The sequence below is a fragment of the Lacerta agilis genome, chromosome 9 (assembly GCF_009819535.1).
Source record: "Lacerta agilis isolate rLacAgi1 chromosome 9, rLacAgi1.pri, whole genome shotgun sequence".
NCBI classification, from domain to species: Eukaryota; Metazoa; Chordata; class Lepidosauria; order Squamata; family Lacertidae; genus Lacerta; species Lacerta agilis.
The window spans coordinates 37,974,653-37,991,021 of NC_046320.1; the positions used below are offsets into that span (position 1 = coordinate 37,974,653).

General features: G+C 47.4%; 1 long non-coding RNA gene across 1 annotated transcript; it reads right to left on the reverse strand.

The window, feature by feature from the left end:
* Positions 1 to 526: 526 nt before the first annotated feature.
* LOC117052956 lies at positions 527 to 14,068 on the reverse strand. Its single transcript, XR_004427333.1, has 3 exons — positions 13,742 to 14,068; positions 11,831 to 11,942; positions 527 to 1,523 (listed from the first exon to the last, which is right to left on the reverse strand). It is a non-coding gene; the product is annotated as an uncharacterized LOC117052956 (long non-coding RNA).
* Between the last annotated feature and the right edge of the window lie 2,301 nt (positions 14,069 to 16,369).

The following is a 16,369-nucleotide window of genomic DNA, read 5'->3' on the forward strand; positions in this document are numbered from 1 at the left end:
TGGTACCTATTTATCTACTTGCACTTTGACGTGCTTTCGAACTGCTAGGTTGGCAGGAGCTGGGACCGAGCAATGGGAGCTCACCCCGTTGCGGGGATTCAAACCACCAACCTTCTGATCAGTAAGCCCTAGGCTCAGTGGTTTAGACCACAGTGCCACCTGCGTCCCTTACCAGGTTAAAAAAAAGGTTTTAACTGGCACCAAGTGCATCTCCCAGGGGAGAGCATTCCACAAACAGGGAGCCACTGCTGTAGAAGCCTGCTCTCATGTTGACCTATTTGCTGGTGCCAGAGCAAATGGAAAGAGGATTGTGTGAAGTGGAAAAACATATCCTGTGGTGGGCAGTTTCTCAGCAGTATTCTTTTTGACTTGAACCTGAATGGTTCATTCATATGTGATGAAGTAACTTCTCTAGGCCAAGTCTGTTAGCTTTATCTATTTACTCTTAGCCTTGGCTTGGGTTCATGTGATTCCTTTGTTGCCAGTTAACCAAAGTAGGCTTTGCTTTGGGGTGACTATTCTTCTAATTTCAAAATTTATTGCAAAAAAGGTTCTAAAACTTACACTGGTCTCTAATAGCTATGGCTATCCTAGCACCCTGATGACTAACTTCCTCTCTGTGCATGTCTTGTTTTGAGCATAAGAAGCTGCCTTATACTGAATCAGACCAGTAGCTCCATGTAGCTCACTACAGAGGCTCTCCAAGTTTCAGACAAGAAAATTAATCCCAACCCTACCTAAAGATACTGGAGATTAAACCAGTGACCTTCTGCACACAAAACATACACCCTGCCCCTGAGCTATGACTCCCAAAACATTTGCGTAGACACTACAGAAGTCTTTGACAGCATTAAAATACTTAAATATGTAATTTGAGGCAGTCAATATGCTCTGAAGCAGATTAACGAAGTACATATATTGGCTACCTTGTTTGAATAGGAAACAAATTGCCTGCTACTTGGTACTCCTTGGGTGACCAAGTATATAATCAGTTTCCACTAGCTCTGCACCCAGTTAAAAGTTATTCCACTGTCACCTCAGCTGCCCTCAGTGATTTGCACTACACCATAAGCTGGCTGTGTCCCAATGAATGGCTATGCTATGAAATCCACAACACCAACCAGCATGACAACAGGTGTGATTACAATTCTGTCATCTGCATGGAAGGAACAAACCCATCAATGAGCCACTGGAACAATCGTGGATTAATTTAACACTTGTAGTGCTTCTTGGGTATCTGTGCAATGTCAGCACAAATCTGTCCACCTGGTGCCTGCTGTAGCATGATACAAAGTTCTCCATCTTGTTGACTATATGTTGTCATTACTCAGACACCTGCCACCTGGCCTATACTTATGCCTTCTGAGCACTGAGTAGTGATTATTCTCCCCATTTCCACTGCAGTATGAAGAGATGCTCAGAATGGTTCACTGCACATTGACCCAGGTTATCAACGTTGAACAGCCAGATAAAAGACAGTGGATGGTTGTTTGTGATGCTCATCATTTCTTCAGAGAAATAACCTGGGTATTCAGCAAAGAAATGGAAGAAAAGAAATTAATGGGTACACCAGCAACTGAACACTCAAGACACACATTAAAAACTTACTTTAAAGGAGAAATGCATGAAAATAAGTGGGGTTGGATGTATCATTTAAGGAAAAAACAGAGATTTGAGGAGATACAAACTGTTAGAATATTTTCAATAGTGTTTTGGTTTCCATTTTATTTGTTAATAATTATACTCAAAAGTTCTTAAAAGTGTGGGGCGAAGAATGCACACACAGAAGCCAAGTCATAAAACCTGCCACCTGAGATCAACTGGCCTCTGTGACATCCCCCACCCCACACACACACAACCACTGGCAGTGGCTGCCCTAGATCTCTGGCAGGGGTCTTTCTCTGCTACTTCGGGTCCTTTGAATTAGAGATGTGAGAAATTTTAACATTATTAGGAGTGGCGAGGTCAGTGGCTGAGAACACACTTTCAATGCAAAAGGCCCCAGGTTAAAACAGTCAGACTATTTTATGAACAAAGACTGCAATCCTGCAAATTTACCTGGGAGTACATCCCATTGAAAACATACATGCCCACTGATCATTAACTGAAACTTTACCCCAGTAGTGTGGATTATGGAAAGTCTGAGAGTACTGAAGTGAATATAAATATTATTTTATAGTTAATAAGTCTTGCAATAACATATCCATTTTGACAGATAATTCTGGGGTGTACAATGAAATCCAGTGTCGGCCTTCTAGCAAATACATACTTCAGATTTGCATGAACTCCTTTGGGCTCTTTTTTTATTAGAACCCTCAATCCACTACTCTGAGTCGGGCAAAATTCTGCCTGTGGGGGCAGAGCCAGGTGCAAAATGGGAGCACAGGCAGATCCAGTTATGTACAGCTCCCATACACAGCGGTGACTCGCATACACATCTGTGCTACTGCAGAGATTCTCAAATGTCCTAATTGGGGGTAAGGAAAAGCTTTTAAGTTGTTACAGAAGGTTAAACAAGTGGGAGTCAGAAACAATTGCCAATCTACTCAATGCCAGTGTCAAGATAGACTGATGCCTTGGGCAATGTTGATCCTTCCCTGTCACTCACTGACCTCTTCCTTCTTGCCTTTCTTTAGCGTTTGCCACTCTGATATGGTAGGATTGCCATATTTCAAAAAGTAAAATTCCTGACAGCCACTGGGAACAAACCCAAATTGTTTTGGGAAAACTCCCCCTTAAATAGTGATTTTAAGCTTTTAGAGCTGTTTCCACTGCTTTTCCCATCACGTTGCCATACATCCAGGTTTTCCCTGACATTTTGCCGATTCCCCCCCAACGCCATTTTTACCACCCAAAAACCAGGACATGTCAGGAATTTTATTGATGTGTGGCAAGCCTAGATGGTGTGTGTGTGGCACCTCTTCAGGGCTGTCCTCCACCTAACAATGTATATCACTTTGGAAAAGTGCTCAATAGAACAGGTGGTCGTTCTAGAAGAAGGCATTGTTGAGTGGCAAGCCCTGAAAGCATTTCTGTGCCACTGCTGCTTTGCAGCTGCAAATACTTTTTAAGGTTTGAGAGTAGTGAATAGTTCCAACTTAGAAGGTTTTGTCACTGTTAAAACTTCAACCGGTATTCGGTGCAGGAAAGCAACAGTAGCACAGGAGACGATGGAGATATTTGGCTACTGTGCTCAGTGCTCTCTCTTCTACCACTCACACAGCAAGTGAGGAAGCCGCTGGGGCGGGGGGAGCCACCCATAGGGACGGGGCACACTGTGGGGCCTCCAGAGTCTGCCTGCCTCCTCCCACTCAGCTGCCCTACAGCGGGGGGGGGGGAGGAGGCAGCAAGCGGGCTGTTTGGGGAGCACAGAGCCTGCACATGCCCAAGCCACTGCGTCTCTCCCAAGTCCATAAATTACCATATAGCATATATTCAGCACAAAAACAGAGACAATTTGTTGTTGACAAAGGACAGCTGGACATATAAAGGGCCCCATTACCTTCAGTAGCTTAGGGCCTCACCAAATCAAACCTAAATCCGGCCCTGCTATGGGTGCATATGAGCCACAGGGACCCTTCCTGGTGCCTGCAAGGTCCCCTCTCCTCCCCCACCTTGGAATTAGGCTTGGAAGAAACATTACTTTGTAGTCAGTAAGCTAGGTTGTGGTGTGTGCTTGGATATGGTGTCTGTGGCAAATTTTTCTTGTTCATAAATGGACCCATGTGAACAAAAAGGTTCGTGAACCTGGGTCCATATGACACAAAGCATATGCAAATTTTATGCAAAGTTATGTCATCGTTTGCAAGTGTATTTGAGGGTCAAATCCATATACAGCATACCAGGCCATGAAAATCCTGTTGGCATACCTGCCTATGGCTTCTGAAGTTACCTTTAAACTGGGACTAAAGCGGCTGAGTTACTTGCAACAGTTGAAGTTGTTTTGTATTTGATTAATTGCTTTTAACCCAGTTTTGTTGTCCGGTGTACCATAATATGGTGATACCCTTTCTTCTAGTTTTACCCACTCTTTATCTCTGAGTGCTGCTGCACCAAATCAAGTCTCTTCAGTTTTTCTGAGGAATTCTTGCAGGTCAGAAGCAGGACAAAAGGGTACTAATGGATGCTCTGTGATTCAAACCTCCTCTCCACACCCCTCTACTAAATACCAAGGGCTTCGATTGTTTTCAGCACAAGTCAAAACGTCGCATGGATTCACTCAGCTCAGATACAGCACCCTCCAGTTCAGTTGTGTGAAGTTGCCCTGACGCAACCAGTCTTTAAGAGCTGCCATTTGGGGCACAGGGATTGGGTCTTGGAATATAGACCTATCAGTGATTAGTATTGGGGTGTAAGCCCATCCTTGATGGGTTGAGTTCTGGCCTTTTGGGGGAAGGTGGGCTGGAGCAGTGGCAGCTGTACTGCTCCAAAAAGGGTGGTGCTTCCAGGGCTGACCTGTGCATGAGACAGACTGAGGCAGCCACCTCAGGCGAAGGAAGCCAAGGGGCACCTCTGCAGGTGGCAAGAGGGGGACAGCATGCAGATGACACACAGGGCAGCACCTTCCCATTTCTCCTTGCTGCTCTGGGCACGCCTTTGGCAAACTCCGCTTCAGGAGCGTGCCTCGCCTGCCTGCTAACAATGGGCCGGCTGCCTCGCTCGCTTGCTCGCGCTCTCCCTCCTGGCTGGCCTGCCTCCCTCCCTGCCTGCCTCCCTCCCGGCCGGCCGGCTGTCCCCCTCCTCGGCGCCTCGGGCCACTGGCACCGTGTCATTGCCACCACGCGGGCTCCCTGCCTGCCTCGCCTTGACCCAGCCGCTCATCTGTCAGCGCGCTCTCATTCCTGTTATTTACATCTGTCTTTAGCATTCTAATTACTCGCTTTATTACTTTCGCCCGGAGGAATCCCGGAAAAGGCAGCCGAGAAGGAGGCGCCGACCAACAATAAAACGGCGCCCGCGGATTCCCGCTGCCTCGGAGGCCCCGCGAGGGGGAGGAGTCGCGCGCCTTGGTGACCTCGAGATGTCCTTAAATGGGGCTCATTCCTGCGGGGGCCTCCCTCTCCCGGGCGCCACAGAGCAGAGTCCGGCCCCGGCATGGTAACATAAAAGTATACCGGTGGGGCGCTGGGGGGATTTTATCACACGTTCACCATACAGGATGGATCCAGCCTGGCTGTCTGGTGGAGAGGAGAGACAAAATACAGAACGAGAAAAGTTCGCTCCTCTTCGTCGTCGGGTCTTTCTGCTCTCCAGCAGATTTGCCTTCGCTCTTCCTTCCAGGAGGAGACAGCGAACTGCCTGAGCTAATTGTGGTGATTTCATCAGTCAGGGGCATCAACGTGCCAAGAGGTAGAGAGGGAACGGGGAGCGCGGATCGATTTCCTCAGACCGCTTTACGACGCCATCAGTCTCCCATTTTAAAACGGGGGGGGGGGGGAGAGAGAGAGAGAGAGAGAGATTAAATTGCTTTGGATTGGGAGATGTTGGATACAAAGCTGCCGCGGGTTCGGTCTAGGCTTCCGCTTCATGGAACACGGGGCCCGATAAATTTCCCAGTAAACGGGCAATAGGATCGGGACGCAGGGAGCGTTCACGTCGAAGGGATTGGAGAAGAGCCTAACCGAGCCCAGGGCTCCAGTTTAGCAAATCTGCTCACTTTCTTGGTGAGATTTGGTCCCCACGTGCTTTGTTTTGTACACCACCTTGTGACATTTCGCTTGGCCTAACAAAGGTATTGCCCTGATACTGAATTTTTGAATGTAACCTTTCTGAAGGGGGTGGATACATTTTCGATTAATCGGTCGAAAGCAAGACATCCTTTTTAAGACCTGTAATCCTTTGATTCCCTCTTCAAATCCACAATGTCTCTCATCCCTCGTCTTCTAAGCAGATCTAGGACCTTCATCTCCTCCCCCCCCCAAAAAAAACCCCTCGTTTTTCCTTGCCTCGTCTCAACCCTTCCTACCCCCTGAACTGAAGGAAGGGCTGGCGTAGTTAATGGCGAGCCACGGAGGGGGCCCCGGAGGCTGTATGCAGATTTCCCTTATTTATCTGAGCTAGTGAAATGCTTGTTGCACTCAGCGACAATTTAATGCCGGGGCTAATGGGCTTCCCTTTATTATCTTCCACTAACATAATATCCTGCAGGAAAAAAAAGATGACAGAACGTATGGCTTTTTAGATAAATAACAGGGGTAATTTATTGCCCTTGATGCTCTTCTGATGGAATGGTTGATAGATAATGTAATAATATGTACATAATTAAGAGGGCTTACTGTACCTCCGTCAAATTAGGTTCAGCTGCGCTGGAGATGGGCTTTCCCCCACCCGCTACAAGCAGCTACAAGAAACTCCGGGTGAATTCATGGTGGTGAATCCTCCCTCCCTGCTCACTTGGGAAGACCCTAAGGCGGACGAGGCAGACCCTTGGAGATTTCCAAAGGCGATGATTCGCAATTTTACCGGCGGGGGGCGGGGCGGTGGTCGCGCCACAAGGGTTCGGGAGTGCCTGCCCTATTGTACTGCTTCCTTGTCTTGTCCCTGCCTGCCTCCACTTCCTCTGTCGTTTCCCCTGCGCAGAATTTTAGATGTTTATTTTATTTTTAGACTCCTTGGGGCACTGTCACTTTGTGTCCACAAGGGCGGCGCTCTATACATAACTAATCTTGTGACAATCATAGGCCCGGATTAAAATCGCCACTTTCCACACCGGGACACCTACACAAAAACTCATGCCTACTTTAGTCCACGTTCTTTAAGTCTGGAATATGTACCCATTGTTGGCTACTGAAAAACAGCAACACCCGGGAGGGGGATTCACCCTTTAACCGCGCTGAAAATGAATAAGGAAGGACAGTGTCCAAAAGATTAAAATTAAGGGGCAACTAACGAATGCAGACCCTTGTTGTCTTGAGTGAGCGGGGTTTTTTTAGGTTTTAAAGATATTTTCACTAGAGGAATCGGTTGAGACATCTCTCTTTAACACACACACACACGGAGCAGGAAGGAGTTTCTACAAGGGACACAGAAGGAGCGCAGGCTGTACAGTCAATGAGGACTAGTATATTACGCAGCACCTTTTTTGGAGCGTCTCAGCTCCTCATCGTTGGTCCGGTTAGTCCTGCAAACACCGCAGGCCCCAGGACTTCTCCTGCTGCGCAGCTTTCAGAGTCGGAGGCTCTGGAGTTTTCCTTCTCTCTCTATTTTTCTTCCAGCAATCCTCTCGCCTCCTTTGTAACCAAGTCAGCCTCGCTCTCCCCCCGCGCGCCCCCTTGTTCTTGTAGGTTGTCCATTCAAGGCATGGCGCACTTGCTCTTCCAAACTCATCTAAATTACATCAATAACAGAGCGCACTCTTTAATGAGCTCTCAACTTTAAAGACTTGAAGGATATTAACAAGCCGCTTGACAAATGGTGCTTAGAAGCACATTAAAGACGCAGCTAATGGAGCGCATAATGACGGCTAATTTTCGATCAGATATAAATTAGAGCCCCAACAGTTATTTGCCTTAAGGACTTTATGTAAATGATCCTGTTCTGTATAAACTGGAAAGCCAAGAGAGCCCTGCCTGTTGGCAATCCTTGTGGAGATGATTAATAGAGCCGCAACCGAACTGGGCAGACAACGCGTGGCATTTCCAGCTAAAAGTCACGCGGGGGGTGGAGCAGTAAATATTGTGCCGGGCGACGCGGAGACAATGAGGGCGGCCGGAGGCTGAGCCAAGCAGGCAGAGGCCGAGCAGCCGCGACAGATGGGAGGACAGGGAGCTGCTCCACGGGAGGGGAGGGAAACACCCCGGCAGCAACGGGGGCTCCAGCGCTGCCCCTTCTGGCCTCCAGCCCCATTCACAGCCTCTCATCGTGCACATCCCTACACCCATTGGGCGGGCTGGTTGGCTGGCTGTCCAGCTTCCCTTCAAAGCCACTTCACTGCTGGGAAAGTTGAAGCTTCAATCCAGAACCTGCCGTGGCCATGGTGGTGGGCAAGTCACCAGCTCTCTGACTTAAGCATTGTAGCAGGTTTGTGGTGAGCAAAACACCCTTTGGTAGGCCGGGAAGTGCAGAAAAAGCAAGCACGTGTAAGCTGGGAAATGGTCTTCTCTTCTGCCGCTGATACAACTCTTATTCCCTTAGCACCAACAATGTAGTGGCTGATCATCTGTGGTTTCTTTCCAATGGCTTCACGTGAAGAAAAAGGAGATTCCAACTTCACATCAGGAAGAACTTTCTGACAGTAAGAGCTGTTGGACAGTGGAACGGACTCCCAGGAGAGATGGTGCACTCTTCTTCCTTGGAGAAGCAGAGGTTGGGGTGTTCACCTGTCATGGAGATTCTGGCATTGCAGGGCATTGAACTAGATGACCCTTATGGTCCCTCCCAACTCTGCAATCTTAAGATTCTATTATTCTGGGTGGAGAGAGCTGGAAAGCACCCAAGCTGCACCCAAAGAAATCCAGAGACTGTTCCCTACCACTTTCTACTTTTTTAAAGACACTTGGAAGTTGTCCCAATTTCTAGAGGGTGAGATGTCCTGCATCAAGAGCCTTAAAGACGAACACATTGTAGAACCTTAAAGAAGAACACGTTTATTATGGGAACAACTTTCCTGGAACAGAATCCTAAAGCTTATGCCATGACACATTTGTTAGTCTTTAAGGTGTTGCAAGGCTTTGTTGTTAAATTCTTCTGAAAGCATGTTGCCTGTATTCTTGATGTTCCTCACACAGCCTCACAGCAAGTTCTCCACCACAACCGAAGGTTGTGAACACATCAAGGTTTAAAAGAGAAAAGCTACATATGCATGGGGATCTACAGTACCTGCCCGTTTGGAGTCAGTACTCATGTGATGTGCACACTCCTACCCTCCATTCTGCAAAGACGTCCGATTCTTACCCATTGAGGTACCTCACCTACCAGAACAGATGCCATCGTAATAGCAACACATCTAATCCCAGTGCTCTCTGGGCTTTCTTTAACTAGCTCCATGCCATGTCATATGGACTCACTGAGGAGGCACACAGAGTTGCTGGGCCTCCTCTCAGCTGACTGTGAATGGCTTATCTGGGAAAGAAAACTGCCCGCTTGCTCTCTTGACCCCCTTCCTACCAGGTCCATAGTTCAAAGGATGAGTCCTGGGGATCCTTACATCTCTGGAAATCTCTTTGTTCCCTATTGAAGTCAGGTGTGTTAGAGAACCCCTCCTCCAATTTACCTATCCTAACTTGTTTGTTCCCTTAGGCTGAATGAATTATTTCCTGAAACTTTTGTGTTTTCTAGACCAGGAGTTCTGTGGCCCTCCAAATGCTGTTGGACTCCTATCAGCACCAGCCAGCATGATCATTGGTCAGAGATTATGGAAGATGTAACCCAGCAACATCCGGAGGGACACAGATTCTTCATCCCTGTTCTATATGGTTGAATATTTATATATCTTATTTTAATTAGTATATGTGTTTTGTTGAAAAAAAAAGAGAAACACGTTTTAAGAAAAGAGATTTGTAACACTCAAGTGTTTGATAACAGGTGCTTCTGAAGAAAGAGTTCATCCCTTGTCACAAAGTACTGAACCTCTCCCTACCAGTTTTCTTTATACAATGCCCTTGTCATTACCTGTCTGCCCCGGGGTTGTAACTCATCCAGTCTGTAGTTATTGGTGGGAAGCATGTGCTTGTATATTATTAAGGGGGGTGGGGCGGGGAGTCGTGACTTTAAAAAAGAATACCTAGCCTATCCCCTAACGGTTCCTAGGAAGAAGGTTGTTGGTCTAACTATTCTCATACTTCTGTCCTGTTTCTATATAGAGGGCAAACGGCTCAAGTAGAGGTGGCACCTGGTTCCTGAGCCTTTGTATCCGCCGGTAAGGTCGGGCGCCCCCTGTAGGCCAGTCAGTCTCCGTCGGCTTCTTGTTCCTTAGCTTAGCCGCACGTGCCCAGGCAGCAAATATACGTGACAGCAGGAAAGATGTACACAGTGAAGTACAGAAGGGGAAAGGTGTCCTGCGAAGTAGCTCTTGGGCTGTAACAATGAGCTGGAATCCTGAGTTCATGCAGGACCAGATCATTCTTCAGGGAGGTCACCTTTGATCCGCAGGAAATGCTCTGATGTGCAGCCTCGGCTTATTTCTCCCGTACTAATTCCAGTTAAGAAATTGAGCAAGCCGGCCACGTTCCAAACAGTGGTCACGAGGAGTAATTCGCTCTCCCCCCCCCCACCCCCGCTGCAGCTGAAGTTCGCACGAGGCCTTTGAGGAAGCATCCACACACGCGCAGAGTTCCTGCCCGCTTTGAACTTCTTTGTGCAAGACCCGCAGCTCTGCCAGCCTTGGAAAGCCCTGCTTGACGCCTTGGATTTCGCCAACCTACCTGCTGCTAGAGTCCTTCCTTGGGAGCCTTGTGGGGGGGGCGTGTGTAGCTCTACAGCTCTCGATTCCCTACTCTTCCTACTTGAAAGGATTTAGAAAACTGGAAGGACCCAGTGGTTTCCAGAGTGGTGGTGGGATTGTTGGGGGGGGTGACGAGAAAGACTGCCCCGGTGGCCTCCCGTCCCGTCGTTGATCCTTCACTCCCATGCGATGCAAGCCCCCAACGCAGAAGCCGGTAGATCTCTGTGGGAGGATTTCTCTGGATCCCGCGTGCAGTCAGAGGATAAGCATGGGAGGTAACTTTTCTGGAATCTTGGGACACCGGAAGCCACGCCCTCAAGCTCTTCCAAGGACTTGCTTCTGCAGGAGGTTCCTGTCCACATTCCCAAGGGACGAACAAATCTCTAGAGTTATTGTCAGGAAAAAGTGTTTGGTGCGAAAGAGAGGTGATGGAACTGCAACCTGCTCTTTATACTGTACAGGCTTGGAGAACAGGCGACAGCTGTGACCTTAGCGTTTGGTTCACGCCACGGATGAATTGGTTCCAGCTGGAAGCCTTTCCTTGGAACCTGATGTCTAATTCCAGAGGTTTAAGATTTGGCCTGTGGTTTTCTCGGTGGAGAGACAAAGGCACTCTGCGCTTTTTCAGTATTCCCTTTTAAGTCCTATTCAGCAATTCCAGAGCTGTTCGGTTCGGTTCTGGCGATCATTGCTTCACATTTATTTTCTTGGAATTGTATCGATCAGTTCTGTCCTAGAGACGATTGCAAAAATGGGGAACCTGTGGCCGCCAGATATTTCAGGACTACAACTCCCATCAACCCTTGACGACTGGGGTTGATGGCAGTTGTAGTCCAGCAACACTTGAAGGGTAACACGTTGGCTCTCGCTGGGCATCTGGCAAATTTCGTAAATCTGAGCCTTGCTATACCTAGGAGGTGAAGGATAGGCGTGCCTGGCGTGCTCTGGTCCATGGGGTCACGAAGAGTCGGACATGACTGAACGACTGAACAACAACAATACCTAGGAGATGGAACTGACAAAAAAAAAACATTTATGGTAGGAAAGAACTAAAGGCCGGTTAGCTTTGGCTCCAACGTGTTCAAAATGTTGCTGAAGATTAATCCATTTTTTCCTGAATATGGAAGAGAGGCTGCATTTTGCAAAGGTTTCATAAAGTTTGCCTCTGATCAATTAACTATTTTAAATACCCGATACAGAAAAGCAAGCATCTGCCACCTTCACAGAATACGCCCTGCTTTTGGAACATTATAAAGCACAGTCAGAAGGCGGTAATTAAGATCCCTTGCTAATTATAATAATAAATCCCTAATCATCATGATCATTATTATTAATAATAATAAATACAACGCTGCTCTCTTTCTCAATTAGACAGTTCTCTCCGCCTGCCACTTCTTTTAAGTTAACAGGAATGCGCTAATGAGTCGAGAGATGCTGTCGCCAACTTACCCTCTTCCGGAGGGCATACACGCTTCCTCTCGCTGGATTAATGAAATGGGGCTCCGATACCTCGCGACTCTCCTCCATGCGGTATTGCTCTCAAATATTAGCGATGCAGCGCCTGCAGGAAAGAGGAGCACACCGGGAAGTCAGTGGAATTATGCACATCCAAAGACGCACGTCCTCCGCGCGGGGCGAGGTCTAAGCAATGGATTAATTAAGAGCTGCTTGAACACAAATGTTTGAGATTGCTGCAGAGAAAGACGCGCATCCGCTCTGGATAGTGCAACAAGTCTGAAGTGTATAGAGAAGAGTAGGACGACGATCTCCAAACTAGAAGAAGTGTGGTGCGGACTGGCTTTCTTTATTCCATTGGAAAGAATGGGCAAAAAGTTCGCGAGGAGTCACTTCACTTTGGGGAAGTGCCGTAGCTCAGTGGGAAGAGCTACTGTTTCAATCCTGGGCATCTCCGAGCAGGCCTGAGAGAGACTCCCTTCCCTGAAACCGAGGAATAACTGCTGCCAGTCAGTGTAGGACTGAGCTAGATTGACGGGTGGTCGGACTCAGTTTAAGGCAGCTTCCCTTCCTAGGTCCCTTAGGATGAGTTCTAGCCAAAGTCAAAGAGGCGATTCTCAGTGCAAACTTACTTGCGGCTGTGTCCCTCAGTGCGCCCTACTTCCAAGCCGGAATACCTTGGACTCCCTACTATTTTCACCGAGAGTGTTAAGCCATCTTCCATTTAAATCACAGGGTTTTAATAGTGCTCAGCCCTGGCTTCTAGATCCTGCCCTAATTCTATTTAAAATCAAAACTAGTCGTCCACGTGATGCTTCTTCTTGAAAAATTTCCATGTGTGTTCTTTTCCTCTTAACTATAATGCACAGAGTCTGCGTTTAGTTCCTTGTTGAAAAGGCCACCAAACACTCATTCCACATGAGCTGCCATTTACATTTTAATAAGTGGAATACGTTCCCTCTAGCTTTGCAGGAGCTCAAGGGGCTGATGGTATATAGACGTTATCGAAGATGGAGCTGAAATAGAAATAAAGGTTAGCGGAAGGGAGAGGTAAATGTTTAGCCAGTGCAACTTGCCTCTTGTTCATGTCTTCTTGCTCAGTGACGGATCCTTCACTGCAGGCTAGCATTTCTGTTTATTTAGAAACACCCCTAAACAGTTGACAATCCCCATGGCCATTTACCCTATTGAACTGAATCCTGTTTACTACCGAGTAGACGCGTTAATAATTTGAAACAAAGCGCTTAACTTTTGCTGGATGGGTTCCTTCTGTTGGGACCTGCACTTTTGCCTTTATTAGAGCCTCAGAAAAAAACGGACAGGGGCGTTTGCTTTGTTATCCTCTGTCTGAAACGAAACACCGAACAACTCCCCCACTCGGTGGTAATTCTAACTGATGATTGATTCCTCCTGGTCAAGGCAACCCCAGAGGAGGCGCGCGAGGAGGGGGCTCTGAAATGTGTGCTCAGAATCAATTGTACTTATAGATCCGCGATTCTATTTGGCCTTCCCACAGTCTGTTGCCTGCCTGGTAAGGTTCTGTGAAGCCGGAATGGAGCCAGAGGTGGAACAATGCTCTCATTTCTAAGCACACAATTTTTATTTTTTAGCTTGTTGCACTAAGGCAGGCGTGAGGAACCTGTGGTCATCCAGGTGTTGCTGAACGGCGATTCCCATCATCCCTGGCCTTGCATGCTAGAGCTGAGGAGAGTTATAGTTCTAACATCCGGAGGGCCAAAGGTTTCCCTACCTGCACTGTTTCTGTGACAGTGTTCCGAGGCTGAATATCTCCTCTGGGGCATGAATCAGACCCATGGGAACATGGAGTTGGGAGGAACCAGACACTCAAGCCCAGCGTCCATTCAAACCAGTCATTTCCCACTAGCGCAGACGATGTGAACTTACTGCAGGTTCCGAGAAGTACAGTGAGGAACAGCTTCAGGGCACCCACGTGCTTCCAAAGAAGATAGCTCCAGCAAGTCAGCCAAGCCACAAGCTGCAAGGGGAGGCAAAAGGAGATCAAAACCCAGAATAGCGCCCACTTGCTTTGTGCACATCCTCAATATACCCTTCACTTTTTCTCATTTCCCAGGGGTAGCGAAGGTCCAATAATATCTGTGCTAAAGAGGGAAGCAAGATTGGAGCTCAGAAAATTGATTTTTACAGCCAACCCTGGCTGCCTTAGAGGAGCCCAGGTCACTAAGTTGAAAGGAACCCGAGATAGATATGCTTATGTGGAATCCTGAGTCTAGCAGGCTTCCCTCCACCGCCGGGCAAAGGTCTTTAGGATTGCAGAGTTAATTTGCTGTTAAGGCCAAAAGAAATTCATCCTTCTCCATCGTTTTGGTCAACATAATGACCTGTTTTTACAGACAGAAGATTGCTGTCTTAGTTAACCATTAAATAGTGCCCTTCTATTCATGATATGACGCAGGCGAAGGAGCGTTGAAATGAGCAACCACCATCCTTTTTAAAGGTGAAGAAGGGACTCGGGTGCCAATTATTTGACCTTGCTTCCTGTAGGGGTGCAGTGCTCTGTTAAGGAGCTGCTTAAAGATCTCTGCGATGGGTAATTACTCCCAAGTAACTTATTGGTATGACGTATTTAAGTTTTACAAAAAAGTGCAGGGGGGGCAATCAAAGAGGGACGACGTGTGTCCCATCCCCCCAAAATAGGATACTTTCATTGATTGAGCTTTAGTCAATAGGCAATAGCTTCACTGCTAAATTTGCTGTTTTGTTTGCCTTCTATCTGAGACATTTCTGTAGCACAGAAGGAGAACTGATAAAGTTCGCCAGGGTGCCCTTAACCTCAAAACATTTACTTCTGAAGTAAGCCTACTGACTTAAATTGACTCTCTCCTGAGTAAGGAATTTGAAGGTTGCCCTTTATTACAGTCTTTCATCTTTCTTTCACCTTTCTGCAGCCTTTTACTTGACCTGAGTAGTGCTCAATTTAACATGGAGAACAGAAAAGGAACCGTCTCTTAAAGAACGTGTGGGGTTTTTTTGTTTTCTAAGAGGACAAGATTTGATAAAAATGGGGGTTGGGAGGGAGGCCTGGGTTGTTTTCATCAAGGCCTTTACTTTCCCCTCTCCGGTAATTCTAGCAAATGGCATTGAGAGGGACTCACTCTCACCTGAATTGGTGCACAAGGTGTTGCGCGCACACACAAACACACATCCATCCACAGACACGAGTATCACAGCGGCCCGAGTCTGTACAGCTAGGGCAACTGCAATACTTGAAGCAGGACCGAGCTACAAACCCCACATGGTATTATGTCAGCCGTTGTGGGGGGGGGAGGGGTGACAATGGTAGTGCTGAACAGTATTTATTTTGAAGGGAGAGGGAGCTAAAAGGCTCTGCCCCGAAGGGCTCGCAAGCTTTGAATGAATGAGTGACCAGTGATCTCTGTCTTATTAATGCCCAAGGCCCGGTTCCTTTTCTCATTAAAGTGGATGGCGCTGTCCCCGGCTGCGGTTCTGCATCGGTTCTTCTCAGCTACGCCTCCGCCGTTTTGCTCCCGCCTGGGGCTCATTGGTTTAATTTAAAGCCAGCCTCTGTCGGGCAGGAATAAATGCAGCAGGGCGGGATTAACTTGCTGCATTAGGGAAAGATCCGAGGCAGTGTCCAACCAAAGTTTAAGAAACAGAGAGCAACTAACCGTTGGGGGGTGCAAATCCTACAGGATTCTTTCAGACGCACACATAGACAGTTCTTTTTCCATTTGACTTTGGAGTGTGTCGTTTGGGAAAAGGAACGGAGTGTTCTCTTCTCTTCAGCCAGCTCTCACAAGTTGCCCATGAACTCACCAGACAGTTGTCTTTTCGATGTCACCGTGTAGTCACGTCCTCTCTCCAGGACTATTTTGTTGGTTTCACATCCGTATGCTACACGACGGTAAAATCAGAAAGCTGCAGTTAAATTACTCACAGTGAATAATCTCAGAGGGCTCTGAAGCTTGGATAGGTGTCTGTTAACTAATAAGAAGAGAGTATCTTAGCTCTATACACATTCGAAAATGTCGTGTTTCAATAGACCTCGCAGCAACAAGGGAAAGTCCAGAAGAATGCTTATATGGTGGTGTGGTTGAAGTGTCGGACTGGAGACCCAAGTTCAAACCCCTCTCTTAGCCATGAAGTCATTGAGCGACCTTGGGCCACTACTTTCCAGTCCAACCTACTTCACAAGGTTGTTGTGAGGAAATGCGGGGGGGGGCACTTTCGCCGCCTTGACTTCCTTAAAGGAAAGGCGGAATATAGCAGCAGTAAATGATACCATGCAGACCACGTTTAATTCCGGAAGCATGTTGACAAATCTGGACCTAAAACTGACCGTTCTTAACCTCGACTGGGACCAGGGCGCAAATTAAGTCATGTTTTTTTCTCGCCCAAGAATATGCAAGTTTCATGTCCTTTTTTTTTTTAAAAAAAAAAGCATAATATATGTATTGAGCTCTCCAGGGCATTTCCTTGGAAGGGAAATGGCGAGACCAACTTAGAATTCAAATGGCCGCGATTATTAAGAGG